The 16,339-nt window shown below is 39.7% G+C and overlaps 1 long non-coding RNA gene across 1 annotated transcript; it reads right to left on the reverse strand.

Moving 5' to 3' along the window:
• Positions 1-556: 556 nt before the first annotated feature.
• Positions 557-3,177, reverse strand: LOC137145464 (uncharacterized). Its single transcript, XR_010917665.1, has 2 exons — positions 3,110-3,177; positions 557-1,064 (listed from the first exon to the last, which is right to left on the reverse strand). It is a non-coding gene; the product is annotated as an uncharacterized lncRNA (long non-coding RNA).
• Between the last annotated feature and the right edge of the window lie 13,162 nt (positions 3,178-16,339).

Genomic DNA, 16,339 nt, shown 5'->3' on the forward strand with positions numbered 1-16,339 from the left:
AAATATTTTTCTGGAGAAATGTTACTATACCTATTACTATCATTGGTATTTTACGCCAAATATAAATGCTCTACAAAACAAATCCACGTTAATCATGCCTGATTTTTCTTTACTAGAAAAGCAATTTGTTCCCTTGTTTTTCTCAAATAGCCTTATAGCATCTATTGTATTTATTTCCATTTTTTTTTTACAAACCAGTGGTGCCCTACTCTTAATTTTACTTTTTCCCAAAGGATACAGATTTGTTTTTCTTGCATTTTTTATTAAAATCCTTGGGTCCCTGTACCATTTTGATTGCCTCTGGTACTACAAATATTTTTACTAGATATAGCTACTGGAAGTAACTTGCTTTATTAGGATTCTCTTTGTTTTTTCTATTAACTTCCAAGTACACACAGTCTAGTTCAGTCTTTTACATTTATCCTTATAAAGGGTTATTATTCTTTCATATGATGATGGTGGAACAGTGAAAGCAACGGTGTGACTATAGAGGGATCTTAAGGTCTCTTGTCCAGCCCAGAGCCAGATGGATGGCTGTGACACCTCCAGGATGAGCATGGATTGGACAATCATCCGAGATGTCTCCGACAGATTGCACTAAGCCACTGTCGCAGTCTGACAATTGCCTCGCCATTTATGGAGTAAGTATGCACACCTTCCGTGAAAGGTTATTGTACTGATGAATGATATCAAAGTAACATCTTAAATCTTTCCCAGACCAACACCTGGTTGGAATTTTAGTTTGAAAATGGGAGTGAGGAGAATCAAAAATTAAGTTGATATTAATTTAATAAGGAAGACTTAATAATAGATGACGAACAAACAGGGAACAACAAATGTAAAGAGGAGACAAGCAGGGTGTGCTTTGAACAAGTCACAAGTAACGGTTCTTTGATGGGTAAATATATGCTTCGATGCAATCTCTTTGCAGAAAGACATAAATAGATCTATAACAAAGTGGAGGTGTGTGCTGAATCTCAGAATTATGCAGACACATCTACAGGCTGGCGCGGGCTAAAGTTTTTGCTTCTTTAGTTGCCAAACAAAGGAGCATCATTGTATGTCTAGAAAAGGAGATAAGAATAGATCAAGTCAATTGAAATACGGATCACAAAACTCTTCTGTCCATACTTTAAATAATAAAGGGTGATTATTTTCAGGAAACTGTAGAAATAACTAAGTCATAAGGATGTCTAATATCATGGGTGAGCACCCACTTGTAACACCGACAGACACCAATTGATGGTCAGGATCAAACATGGGACCTCTGGAGCTTAACGCATGAGCTAAACGACCTCTCTCTTAGCTATGGCTGTAGGAGACTCATCAATCTCTATCTGGTCTAGGTGTCACTAGAGGGGGACAGAGTGCCATACCAAGCAGGCATGAGTTACAATAGCACACACTATAGGTATTTGATACTATTTTTTCTAGTATATCAAATGACAACAATGAATTACATGCCAAATTACATAATTCAGAAACAAATAATTCTCTTTCTAGAGCAAACTTCTTTTTATTCAGGATATAGGAGTATGTTGGACTGGACTTTTAAAATATTACACAATTTATGAAACCCTTAGCCATTTTAATAACTATCACAGAGTTTTAAATCATGAATATCTCCTTTTCCTTCCCTTTCCTCTGATACTGTGTTCCTAGCTTAATATCCCACTTGGATCACTTTCATAAATATAGATTATTTCTAAAGAAGTGCTAAACCATCCTCTAATCCGAATTCTTTTGACATTTATTTTTACTAGATTACTCTTTTCTGAAGCAATTTCTCTTGTTTGACACCAGTTGACTAGCCCCACTGATTTAAGTCTCAGACAGGATTTACTCTTCTTTCAAAGCCAATACTTCCCCCCTCCCTCACCCATGCTACTGTCTTCTATGATTTTAACTGATATATTATTTGAAACAAGAGATCCTTTTTTTCTTTTTAAGACACAGACTTTGGGCTTGCTGCTGAGCACTCTTATCATATTCATGGGGGCAAAAGGGGAGCTCAACACACCTCAAAGATACTCTTTGAAGGACTGAGCTCTCCAATACCCGCATATAGCAGTTTAATAGTCTGTGGAATTCAATTGCCTGGAATATTTAGGAACTAAGATTATGCTTGTCTGCATCCAAAAAGACAGATTGTTAGAAAGTTCCTTCTGTTGATGGGCCACAAAGGTTTTGAAAGAGCATTGGACATGGAATATAATGATGATAATGGGTAGAAACTTAAGTTTTCTCTCAACCAAAATTCTCATTTATGTCAAAAACCTTATTTGGCAAGTAATAGTCAATAATATTAATACTTATCTTATTCATAAAGCAAGGCCTTTCCTCCAGATAAGAACAAGGGAGACATTTAAAGGTGGGTGTAATGGGGTGCACTCAGTTCTCGTGAGCAACCCCTGGTCGAGTGCGTGTATGCCTGCAATTTTTTTCTCGATTTGCTCCGCTCACAGTGCCCCCTCTCGGCTGCTGTGCTTGTCAGGCGGGCCTTCAGTGACTTAACCCTCTGGCCAAGTCACACATGGTCCATGTGTGAAATAAAACAAACCTCTTCCAGAATATACATCCAGTTAGGCCTATCTCAAAGCCGTTGGTATTGTCCTGCAACCCTCCCTGGGCTCAGTCCTTTAACAGTTCAGCAAGGTCCATCTCAGTACCCTTGTTGGCCAGCTTATTTGTGAAGGTTCCTGCTCTGGGATGGCTTTGTCCCTGGAGGCTCTTCGCTTGTCCTTTAGTCCTCTGATTCTGTCTCTCCAGCTGGGTCAGGCTCAGTATGGCCCCCTTCTGGGATGGGGTAACACAGTTCCAGGCACAGTCCTTTCCCTGGACCAGTCTGAACTCCCTTCTCTCAGGGCGTAGCCACTTCCCCAGTGACTGTTGGGGAGGACCCAGGCCCGCCCACTACTTCAGGCCCCAAAGTAGCAGCCATGTGCCACTTCCCTTTAATTAAGTGCATTTCCCTGGGCCACCTCCTCATAGCCCTTATCTTTGTTGAGTCCCAGCAGCGAGCTTGGAGCAGCTTTGCTGCTTCCCGGCTCTTTGCCATCAACTGTCTGCTTGGCCCTTGCAGCCCCTTCCTTGTTCGCCCAATCCCTACCAGCATCTGCTTTGTCCAGCCTTTCTGCTCCGGCAGTCAGCCAAGAGCACCTCTTGCTTCCCCAGTCTCTGCAGTCTGAGCTCACTCTGGCCCTGTAGCACCTTTTATACAAGCTGGCTGGGCTCTGATTGGATGTTCCCTGCAGCCTCTTTCCTGATTGGCTGCTTCTCCCACAGTCTCTCTAGGCAGCTTGGAGGACCCTCTCCACTGCCCTTTTCTGAGGAGAGGTGTGGTAGGGCTGTGAGGTCTCCAGCAGGGAGCTTCAGGGCATAGTCCACCCCATCACACTGGGGAATTCAAAACTGATAAAGGGAAATACTTTCCCGCACAATGCACAATTGATATTTTTCCTAGCCCAAAGCTTTTGTCATGTCAACACTCTCTTTGCATCCCTCCAATGGTTCCCTGTTTTCTATTGTTCAGACATAAGCTACTTGTCTTCATTTTCAAGGCCCATCACAACCTAGCCCCCTTCCCTCATTCAGTACTGAAAAGTTGACTCCCACCTCCTGTCGGCCCATGATGCTTCCCTTACCCACTTGTTAAACTTTCAAACAGTCACTTCCATTCTTGTTTATACTTAGATTGTAAGCTCTTTGGGAAAAGAACCATCTTTCTATTCTGTGTCATAGACTGTAGGACCAGAAAGGATCTTTGTGATCATCTAGTCTAACCTCCTGTAAAACACAGGCCACAGAACTTCCCCAAAATAATTCCTAGAGCATATCTTTTTGAAAAATGTCCAGTCTTGATTTAAATATTTAAACTCTATTTCCACTCTGAATTTGTCTAGCTTCAACTTCCAGCCATTGGATCATGTTATGCCATTCTCTGCTAGATTGAAAAGCCCATTATTAAATATTTGTTCCCCAGGTAGATACCAATGTAGACTGTAATTAAGTCACCCTTTAACCTTTTCTTTGTTAAAATAGATTGAGCTTTTTGAGCCTATCACTACAAGGCATGTTTTCTAATCTATTAATCCTCCTTGTTGGCTCTTCTCTGAACCCTCTTCAGTTTATCAACATCCTTCTTGAATTGTGAGCACCAAAACGGAACATGGTATTCCAGCAGAAGTCACACCAATGCCAAATACAGAGATAAAATAACCTCTCTATCCCTATTCGAGATTCCCGTTTATGAATCCCAGGATTGTATTAGCGCTTTTGGCCACAGCATCACACTGGGAGCTCATGTTCACTTGATGATCCACCATGACCCCCAAATCTTTTTCAGAGTCACTGCTTCCCAGAATAGAGTCCCCTATCCTGTAAGTATGGCCTACATTTTTTGTTCCTAGATGTATATGTTTGCATTTAACCATACTAAACTGCATATTATTTGCTTGTGCCCAGTTTACTAAGAAATCCAAGCTGCTCTGAATCAATGACTTGTCCTCTTCATTATTTACCACTCTTCCAATTTTTGTGTCATCTGCAAACTTTATCAGTGATTATTTTGTTTTCTTCCAGGTCATTGATAAAAAATGTTAAATAGCATAAGACCAAGAACCAATCCCTGCCGGAGCCTCCTGGAAATACATCTGCTCGATGACAATTCAGCATTCACAGTTACATTTTAAGACCCATCGGTTAGCCATTTTAAAATCTATTTAATATATGCCATGTTAATTTTATATTTTTCTAGTTTTTTAATCAAAATGTCATGTGTGATACCCAGTCAAACACAGTACAGAAGACTAAGTATATTACATCAACACTATTACATTTTTCAACCAAACTTGTAATCTCTTGTTAATTTTTTTTGTTAGTTTGACAAGCTCTAGTTTCCATAAACCCATGTTGATTGGTATTAATTATGTTACCCTCTTTTAGTTCTTTATTAATCAAATCCTGTATGAGCAGCTCCATTATCTTGCCCAGGATCGATGCCAGGCTGACAAGTTTATAATTATCCAGGTCATCCCTTTACTTTTTAAAAATTGGCACATTAGCCTTCTTCCAGTCTTCTGGAACTTCCCCAGTCCTCCAAGACTCTCTGAAAAATCAACATTAATGGTCCAGCAAGCTCTTCAACTTGCATACAAAAGTTTAAAAAAAGCTAGCTATCTGCATCTGCTGATTTAGAAATGTTTAAGTTCAGTAGCTTCTGTTTAACATCCTCCAGCGAGACTACTGGAATGGACATAGTGTTATCACCATATGATGAGATTATATCATCTGTTTTTTCCCTAAAACACAGAAGAGAAATATGTATTGAGCACTTCTGCTTTTTCTGCATTATTATTGATAAATTCTACCATTTCCATCTAGTAATGGACCAATACTATTGTCAGGACTCTTTTTGTTCCTAGTATATTTTAAGAACTCCTTCTTATTGTTCTTAGCTCTGCTGGCTAAGTCCCTTTGCTTCCCTTTTCAATTTTCTACAATTCCTAACTTCCCCTTTATTCCATTTGTTTATATATATATATATAATTTTATTTTTTCAGTTGCCTTTACTTCTCTCTCTAAGCCAGGTCATTTTTTAATCAGTATGGCTTTCTTTCTTGATTGAAGGTAGGGATAGGCTACAGAGTGACCTAGACAAATTGGAGGGTTGGGCCAAAAGAAATCTGATGAGGTTCAACAAGGACAAGCGCAGAGTCCTCCACTTAGGATGGAAGAATCCCATATACAGCTACAGACTGGGGACCAACGAGCTAGGCAGCAGTTCTGCAGAAAAGGACCTGGTGGTTACAGTGGATAAAAAACTGGATATGAGTCAGCAGTGTGCCCTGGTTGCCAAGAAGGCTAATAGCATATTGGGCTGCATTAGCAGGAGCATTGCCAGCAGATTGAGGGAAGTGATTATTCCCCTTTATTTGGCATTGGTGAGGCTGCATTTGGAGTATTGTGTCCAGTTTTGGGCCCCCCACTACAGAAAGGATGTGGACAAGTTGGAGAGAGTCCAGCAGAGGGCAACAAAAAGGATTAGGGGGCTGGAGCACAAGACTTTTGAGGAGAGGCTGAGGGAACTAAGCTCATTTAGTCTGAAGAAGAGAAAAATGAAGGGGGGGATTTGATAGCAGCCTTTAACTACCCGAAAGAGGTTTCCAGGGAGGATGGAGCTAGGCTGTTCTCAATGGTAGTAGATGACAGAACTTGGAGCAATGGTCTCAAGTTGCAGTGAGGGAGGTCTAGGTTGGATATTAGGAAAACGTTTTTCACTAGGAGGGTGGTGAAGCATTGGAATGGGTTACCTAGGGAGGTGGTGGAATCTCCATCTTTAGATGTTTTTAAGCAGCGTCTTGACAAAGCCCTGACTGGGATGATTTAGCTAAGGTTAGTCCTGCTTTGAGCAGGGGGCAAGACTAGATGACCTCCTGAGGTCCCTTCCAACTCTAATATTCTATGATTCATCCCACCAGGTTTCAGTAATGAGTAATTCCAGTTCCTTTTGTTTATTACCCAGACACTTGGCATTGATGTATAGACAATTAAAGAATTTCTTCTTTTCATGACCTTGGTTCCTTGATTACTTTTGTTTTCAACACAGCTCAATTTTTGTGCTGAGTGCTCACATTTTCCTTTTTTTTAACCCTCCACTTTAGCTATTAGTTTAACCCCCTCCTGACTACTCTTGCCAACCAATCCCTAAGGAGATTGATCACCCTTCTACTGAGATATATCTGTATAGTGCCTAATGCAATGGGGTCCTGATCCATGACTGGGGCTTTTAGGTGCTATGATGATAAAAATAAATATTAATAATAAGAACTTAGACTCACAAAGGGATTAGGCAATTATATAGATAATAAGAATATCCAGATTTACCATAATTAACTTAACAAATTTTGGAAGGGATTCAAGCCAATCTCTAGCTATTTGAGATCAGGATAAAACTTAAGGTGGGGGGCAGATTATCCTATGTTTGTCTACTGCAGGGTCCTTCTACACCTTTATATGAAGCATCTGGTGCTGGCCACTTGTAGAGACAGGATACTTGTCTCTACACTACCCTTGTAGAGACATGACTAGATGGATCTCAGACTGGATGTCAGCTCTGATCCAGTATGTTCCTATGACATAATAAACAATGTGTATTCTAAGAACACAATAAAAACCTCAATAGTGCATGAGAGAGAGATTCATTGCCCTTTGATGCACAGGTAGAAGATATAGCCAAGAAGGCATTTTTCTATCTGCATTTGGTGAGACAAGTACAACTGATTCTTTCAGATGCAGGCCTAGGTATAGTTATCCATGTCTTGTCACCTCAGACTTAGACTGACATAATGTTCTCTACTTAGGCTAAATCTGGAGACCACTTACAAACTCAAGGTGGTACAAAATGTTGCGGACCATCTGCTGAGTGATTTTTTGTGTCAGGAGAAAATTACACCAATGTTCCAAGAGCTCAGTGTTGGAAATTCACTGGTAGCTAATTCCCAGATGGAATTCAAGTTTTAGCCTTTAAAGCCCTAAATGATTGGGGATCTGATTATCTAAAAGACTGATGCTCTCTTATTCCCTTCTGCCACAGATGAGATAAGCAGATGAGATGAGAAGCTCTTTTGAGATAAATGAGAGGGATGTGCTGGCAGGGCATTTTCCATGAAGACTCCTTGATTGTGAAATTAGCTTCTCTCCTGAGTCCACCAAGAGCGCAGATTTGTTATTTTTCTGATCATGCTGCAAAGCCCAATTCTTCTCCCAGATTTGGAGAGTGCTAGTTTGTGGAAAGAGGTTGGTATTTACTTATCAAGGTCAATGGGAGGTATTGGGCACTTAGCAATTATGAAAATCAGGCCAATAATTTTGAAAAATAAATATGGATTTAGAAGCCTTGCTTGAGGATCTTATTATAGAAAATCTTGGCCTTTGTTGCTTTTGATGGTATGATCAGTCTGTTATTAATTACATATGAGATTATCAGGGCACTCTGAGCTCAAGATGTGATCCTGTTAATTGGGGAAACATTCTTAATTAAATAAATCCAAAGAGTAAAGATGAACATATCTCCTCCTACACAGAATGAACAAAGTCCACAAGGAATGAATAGGCTCCTCACCTGAATTACTGTATGTGTTCTTTTCCCTTCTTCAAAAAAAAAAAAATAGCTAGAATGCTTGAACAAACTACAGTCTTCCACCAACATCTGAAGCAACTACTTGCTTGATCTGCCTGTTGACTTCAGGTGTCTGCAGGCTACTTCTGACCGTCTGTAGATTTTCAGTGCATATATATGCCCCAAGGCTGGATAAGCATGGAAAAACATTCTTGGACAGTACTATACAAGGAGGTCATTCTTACGATACAGCTGTTTCCAAGAAGCCATTCATAATCTCTTCTTGTTAACCTTTATATGAAGTTAATGAATGGTTTGTTCGTTGGCTCCTCTTGAAACCAATCTAGATTTTCACATATGTCAGATTAATTTGTCCCCCATCCACACCCAGTTTTGCAATACTGAGTGCTCTCGGCTAATCCTAGAAATATTCAACAGGGTTAAGACTCGATATTTACACAGAGGCTATCCCACTTCCTGTCTTCCAGCAGAAGAACCCTGTATGACAGGGCAGAAATCTAACACAGAATGACTTTTGGGCCCCAGTAGCTTGCATTGACTGTTAAAATGGAATTAATATTTTTGACTACATAAACTTCTGCTGGCCCAGATTAGTAAAATGCCAGCCCATATTAGTCCAGATTAGTTGGACTGATTTTAATAGGGAAGATAGCAAAAGTAAGGCTGAAAGGAAAGTAGATTGTTAATCCAGATTAAAAGAAGGTGATGAGAAAATATAAATGCCTTTTAGATGTGAAAAAAGTGTGAGTAGTTATAAATGGGGCTCAAACATATCTAGCAGGAAATAATGATCTAGTGATTGATTAATGGACAGAGTCAGGTCTCCTGCATGCTGTGTCCAACAGCCACTGATTAGCTTGATGAGTAGAAAATCTGAGCTCTGCATTCCTCAATTCTCACATCTATAAAATAGGTAAAATGATGCATACCTTCCTAAGAGGCAGAACTGAATCAAATATGAAATTTATGTCCCATGGGAAATTTCTACATTTTTCTTTGGCTCATATTTTATGAAAAATTGAAATTATGGAATTTTTCACATAGGGAAATTCTGAAAAAAATCTTATTTTTCGAAATGTTGTGTTTGACATTTTCTATGAAAATGAAACATTTTCACATTCTTGAAATTGAAATGTTTCGTTTTGACTTGTTGGAATAACCCAAAATGTTTCCTTTCAAATCATTTCAACATGAAACAGCATTTTCCCATCATGGTGCACTGCTTTATAAGAATTGTAATTCAGGAGCCTAATTTCCTCTTTCTCCCCTATGCGCTAGGCTGCTGACCAGAATAAATCTTCCATGATGCATTCAGAGTCATATGACTCTCCCACAATAGACCATGAAGAGCTTGGTTAGAGAAAACTTCACATTATGTTATGGAAAGTTTAGTATCCAGAGAGCTCATCTCATAGGAGAGAATGGGGGTCTGAACTACAAATCCCATAAAATAACATTCTAATAGCAAAATACAGTTTAATTTAATTGATTCAAAACTGAATATTTAATCTGTTTTCCCAATAGAAAACTGAACTGTCATGCTGGCTAGAGTACCTTGCAATGGTGAGTGCCAGTCTCAGGTCAGACTCAGAAAACAGGGCAGACATTCCAAACTGGTGATATATTCTATAACTAGATTTCACTAAATAAGTAACAAATGTGCAGTCCTGTATCACTATAGGAAATTTACCATGGAGTCGCAGACAGTCCCCTTAGGCACTCCAGGATATCTTGCCACCCAGACAAACTGGACTTAGTTATAATGGTCACATAAACCAAAAATCACACTACATCAGGTTACCCCCAATCCCAAAGGATCAGTCACTTACCCCAGTTCAATTGGTACTCTGGATCTCACACCAAAGATAACGCTGACAGCCAATTCTCTAGTAACCTAACTAAAGAGTTATTGAGAGAGGTTAAAGAAGGTAAAATACAATAACAGGTGAGTGAAAGTTTGTAAATGCAAAATTATAGCAGAGATGTAATAAACTGCCAGTTTTCAAATGTCTCTCGGGGTACCCAGAATAACTCTGGGGATTTCTGTCTTTTTGTTCAGATATTCCACCTTGTTAGAATCCAAACTGTTCAGAGATACAGGATCATTCTTTGAATCCATATTTATATCTTCTTCTCGCAGAAGACAAGCTGACAATCTCGGTAACCCACCTGGACCTTTCCTTTGATGACAATGAGTAGAAAATGCAGACTGAGTCTGTGAATTCCTTTTGTTGAACACGACTATCACTGAATCCACACTTTCCTTCATTTGCACTTGATGAGTTATTTAGTCAAAGGGATATACATAATGTAAATGCCTGCCATTACATTATAATAGGAATAGGTAAGTGAAAACAATACAAGTAACATTCTATTAGTTGTCATGAAGTTCTAACACCCGAGTACATTTACATTAACACACACTTCGAATCAGGATTATTTAATTACTGGGGTGTACATAATGTAAAGGTAGTGTAATGGTAAACAACAGGATCTAGACAAGCAAAAATAATACGATTAACATCTCTTTTGATCTCTATCAACACAATCTAATGGGCCTGAATCCATATTAATAGACTTAACACTTCTCTGATATTCATATACAAGTTAATTGGCCTATGGTTTTGGCTTGAGCTGGTCTGTCAGCATCACATGAACATTTCTGGCAAAATCAAGATTTTCTTACAGAAAATATTAATTTTATAGAAACCAAATTCTGTCAGATAATCATTTTTTTAATTGATACACACAAAGCTTAACTGAAGTGAAGCTGGGGTTTCTGGCACATATTTGTGTTTTGAAAGTATACGACATTATGGAATGTTAGAATTAAATTATAACAACAATAAAGAACCAACAAAGATAAGAAACTGAGAAAATTCAGAGTTAAGATTGAACTTCCACAATAAGCCATAGACCAAATAATCACAGCAATCTTCATTCTGTCCCTCAGTGTTGACATAATGCAGTATTTTCAGATTAACAATGGAAGTTTAGTTGGAACCTTAACTATGAAGTGGCTGCTGTCATACTATAATTCTGAACCACTGAGATCCTTAGATAAAAGTTGCTATAAAAATACAAAATAGTAGTTCCACTAGTGTTTGTATGTACATTATTATATATCTGAATTCTGCCTAGAATTTGTCAGAAACCCACAAACAGAACAGCAAACAAAGTACAGTATCCTACTTCAACACAACATACAGTTAGTACATTAAAAGTTCATTACAGTTTTAGTGGTATAAGGTTTCCAAATATTCCCAATCATTAAAATGGGGACTGTCATTGGAACAGATAATTCCTCTAAAACTGGAATGGGCTTTTTTAAGTGTGCCTGTTGTAATGCTATAGGACCCGTAGTTATGAATGGGAAACCCAATACCTACCATATCTTCATTTTTACATTTTCTCTGAACAATATAATTCACCTCATATTAACCTGAGATAATGAATACATGGAAATGCAAATGCAGTTCTTAGTGACAGATGCTGTTTGCATGCAGGTGCTTTGCTGTCTTGTTGAAACAAGCAAGGAGATGGTATTGTGAATCTTTGTGAGCACATTTTTGGTAGAGTTATGTATCATTAAAACAAATGCACATGCTGAATTATTTATTCAAAAACATCCCACACCGGCAAGCGGCAGATGTATCGCCAAGCAATGTAGAATATCTAGTGGTTTTATTCCTCTTGGTTCCAAATACAGTGGGGAGGTAATTTCATAAAGCTCTCTGGTGAACGTGATCAGCACAGTACATTCAGAAAGGTTTAGCTTACTTCAATTAATTGCACAGTTGCAGTACCAGCAGACAAAATAGAAATGGCATTGGAAGTTATTGCACAGTATTTAAAAGAAACACACCTTTCTCTTTCCAGTGGAGTTGTAGTCTATGATACTATGATTAGGGGATCCTTTTAATACCTGGACCAATACACAGTACCTGTGTAGTTACTGAAGAAATTATGTACTGCTGTATTGTCTAATGCCACCACAGCATAAACTATTGGCCAATCCTGCAAACCTTTATGTGGATTATCAGACTAGCCCCAAAACATGATAGTGGGCACATTGGCTCCTCTTCTCCATCCTCATGCTGAATGCTGTTGAGAGAGAGCTCTATAAAAGAGATAATGTGCCAGTAGGCTGGTATTCCAGAATACGCAGTATTGTTCCTGGGTTTTTTCAGGACCAATAAAAAGTTGTTGACTTGTGCATTGCAAATGGCTTCTTGTCTGCAGCTCTTTAGCTGGTGCTCTCATCAAGTGCAGAGATTTGGAATCTGAGAGTGGCAAAAAGCTTCATTCGCCTATGGAGAAGCAGCATCAGATCAATTTTTCATTTCACTTAATGTGTTTGGGGATAAGTATGAACGTGAATGAGTGAGTAGCAAGGAAGCTGAAGACCCAGAAAAATCAGCAGCTAAAATCATTTTAAATATCATGATTGTATAACAGACAGGGGCCTCATGGCTTGGGAAGGGGTAAGGCCTGCACAATAATCGGTCTGGAGGAATGCAGGGGAGAGAAGGATCAGCAGCCCTGTGCTGGGTATCATTTCTCCCACTTGCTCCTGGTGTTGCTTAAAGTGCTTCAGAGGCTGCTCCTGACAGCTTGAATAATTAATGTTTACAGAAACAATACAACGACCAAAACATCCAGTTTAATGAAAAAAAGCTGAAGAGCAATGGAGATTCCACGCATTAGCCTGATCCGCAGCTTTCTGGGCTGCCTTTGTGTGTGGAACCTTAATGCAGGAGTTTCAGCAGAAAACATTTCAGGCAAATTTCATTCAGCAGCTGGTGTCTCATAAATATCTCCACTCAAAAGGTTAAAGTTATTTTGAAATAACTTTGTATTCAGAGAGGGCATTCAGCCACCGTGCCACATTGGGGTCAGTGTGGAGCAGCACAACCCTAGGGCCAGCAGTCCAGTAGGAAGCCACAGGAGGCATTGTGCCTCTCTATTTGCACTGTGAGGAGACCAATCTGCAACAAACCTTTCAGGGTGCAGTGTAGTCCTTTCACCATGCAGCCAGCCAATCCCGCTAGCTGGCATTTAGTAGGGAGTGAAGCCATGGTTCTGTCTTCCCCGAACCCTTCTGCACCCTCTTTATGGTGAGTGATTTCTTACGAGGGGGACAGCATTTCAGGGATATAGTCTGTGATCTCTCGAGCTCAGAGACTGCTCTTCTGGGCAGACTTTATGCAAAGGCAGAGGCGTAGACAGAATTGATTTTTTGGCAGGGCCTGTGGTGGACACGGGTGGGCACAAGCCTTGTATCACAAGCGAAAGAGAGGCTGATAAAAACATGGGATGAATTGCTTAAAAATCTGATTGGGTGGGCCTGCTTTCAAAGTGGGTGGGCCATGGCCCACCCACGCCCACCCGTAGCTATGCCACTGGCAAAGGGCATGGGGAAAGTCTCCTGACTCCCTCTCCCTTGTTGTGCAAAGAGGATTATAATCTATCCCACGCTAGTAGTAGAACGTAACTGTCACCTGCAGAATTATAGTACAATATGGTAAAATACACACTATGGAAACCAAAATCCTTCCCCATATTTTAATACAGAATAGAATTTACTCTTTAAGGAAGTGCTAGATACAATCTAGCAGTTGTTGCTGTTGGGAGATTTATAACAAGTGAGTAACACTCGTATAGGGATTAAAATAGAGTCTCCGGTAAAAATACTTTGTGTTATTTATGAAAATGATTAAGTAGTTAAAAAAAAAATCCAGCCACTTCAGTGCTCAATAAATTCTATTGGTTTCTCAGCCTGATGCTTTCAGGAGCTTAGGAGGACATCGAAGGCCTTTACTAATCCTCCAGAATCTCATTTCTCTTCATCACCTTTGTGCCCTTGGTCCCAGCATGCTCTGATTACTCATAATTAAACCTGTCAACCTCAATGCTATCTGAACAAGAGAAAAGGCAGCAGACTGTGTGCTGGGGTATTGCTAATTGTGGGACTGCAGGCAACAAGTTCATGCACGGAATTCGTGACAAGGAGGGGAAGGGGAAGGGAGAAGGATGTAAAATTGTTGAGGAGACTCGATAGCTCAAGGGATTGGTAATAAAATATGTTAAGTCCCTTGTATCATTAGGCCACCTGACTGGAATTCAGTCCAGGTAAGAAGTGACCAAAATATTGTTTTTATTTGATAGGAAATTAAGTACCATTTGGACTTTCCATACTAGATTGGACCAGGGACTCATTTAGTCTAGAAACCTGTCTCCAGCAGTGGCTAGTACTGTGTTGTTCTTTTCATTCAGGAAGCTAGTACTTGTGTTTAACAACTACATTCTTCTTATTCAAACAGTAGATAACACAGCAAGCTGTCATTGCTATGTTAAAATGCAGCCTGCCCTAATCTGTTCTGTTCTCTGCAGCCAACCCTGCAGCATACAAAACAATACCAGCTGCTCTGCGCAAGTGCCAGCTGCTTCAGAAAAAGGTGGAAGAAACACTGTGGAAGGCAGCCATGGTGTATGGGTTGGGAAATGAGTATGTGATCTTTTTCAGACTACACAAGTGTCCATAAACCACTACCACCATTTAGACTAGTTGAGATCGTTGTTGACCATCCCAAAAGAATGGCTTAGAATTGCATGGCAAGAGGAGCAACCTACCCAAACCAAAAAGTAATCCTTCCAGGATAGGGTTGAGATGTGTTGAAAGAGAGATTTGGGGAAACTTGCATTGCCACTACCTGTGCACGTCTTCTGTGGATAAATAGCTAACCGTCTTCAATGGTTTCATTCTGGCACCTTTCACCATTACTAAACTTACTTTTTTAAAAATGGCCCCAGAACCTTGCGTGTTACTATTTTATGAGGCTCTGGAACTACTCAAGCTTAAGACGGGGCTCGTGTTTAAGTATCTTACTGAATCAGTGCCTTAATTCTGCTATTTTAGGGCCTGGTCCTTTAGTTCTTATTCTTGGCCTGCAAAGGACTACAGAATTGGATCTCTGATCTGGTAACATTGCTAGTTGTTCTATAGCACACATGAATATTTAGAATTTAACCCCCTCCACATTCCCTCCCCCCCAAAAAAAATCAGGTTACAAATCTGTATCTGAATTGATTTTAATTTGTAATGTTCTAAATAGATTAATAGATTTGAAGGCTAGAAAGGACAAGTATCGTCATTTAGTCTTATTCCTACATGATATAATTCATTGAATTTCACCCAGTAATTCCTGCACTCAGCCCAATAACTTGTGATTGAACTAGAAGTTATATTTTAGGTATACATGCAATCAACAATTTCCAGGCAAACTTCTGTTTTAAACTTGCACTGCATTGTTTTCACAAAGTGCCTTCTCCAAGAACTGGAGAATAAAAGAACTGGAGAATAAAAAACCACATAACAACCTCAAAATAGCACATTGTCTAGGAAAACAAATTACAACACAGCATTCATCGAACCAAGATCAGTGACACAAAATTCCACATCTTATGTTTTCTTAGAAATAACTCCAACTTTGTATTCAACCCTTGTCAAAAAGTCCTTAGAACCATTTCAGAGGCACATTTGATGCCTTGTTCAAAGCAAACTTTAAATCCCTTAGGCTATGTCATCTAATGTATTCCGAGCAACTGATATGAGTACTCTCTTGTGCCAGTATCCTTAGGCTCATGAATGCATAGCTTGAACAAGCAGACTTTCAACTAATTTGCAAATGTATATATAGGAAAGGCCCTTCCTCTTCCTCCAAAATTCAATAGGTGAGAAATTCTTGTAAGGAAATGAAAACTTGGAAAGCAAGAATAGAGCTAAAATAGAATTCCCCAGTATGCTGGAGTCCTGCATAAACAAAGTGTAGGTGAAAAGTTGTGGGATCAGAACTTGGGCTATTATTGAGAAGCACACGGCACTGATCAGAAGGTATTTGCAAAGATGACAAAAAGCACCCCTGATATTGAGCTGCTGTGTGCAGAGCTAAATTACACTAGCTGCCAGCAGCCCTACGAGGCTGAAAAGACTGCAGGGTATTGGCAGGGCATAATGAATCTCCCTTTGCTCTAGCCATGCCCTGCACACTAGCAGCAGTGATGGGGTGGCATAGTAGCTGCTATGCTATCTTAATACAGCTTTAGGATTTTTTACAGTGAGGTGATCCTGTGGCCTGTGTTACAGAGGACGTCAGACTAGATTATCACAATAGTCCCTTCCCACTTTCTAATCTATGA

The sequence above is a fragment of the Emydura macquarii genome, unplaced genomic scaffold, assembly GCF_026122565.2.
Source record: "Emydura macquarii macquarii isolate MOO-44397 ecotype Brisbane River unplaced genomic scaffold, CSIRO-AGI_Emac_v2 contig_3530, whole genome shotgun sequence".
NCBI classification, from domain to species: Eukaryota; Metazoa; Chordata; order Testudines; family Chelidae; genus Emydura; species Emydura macquarii.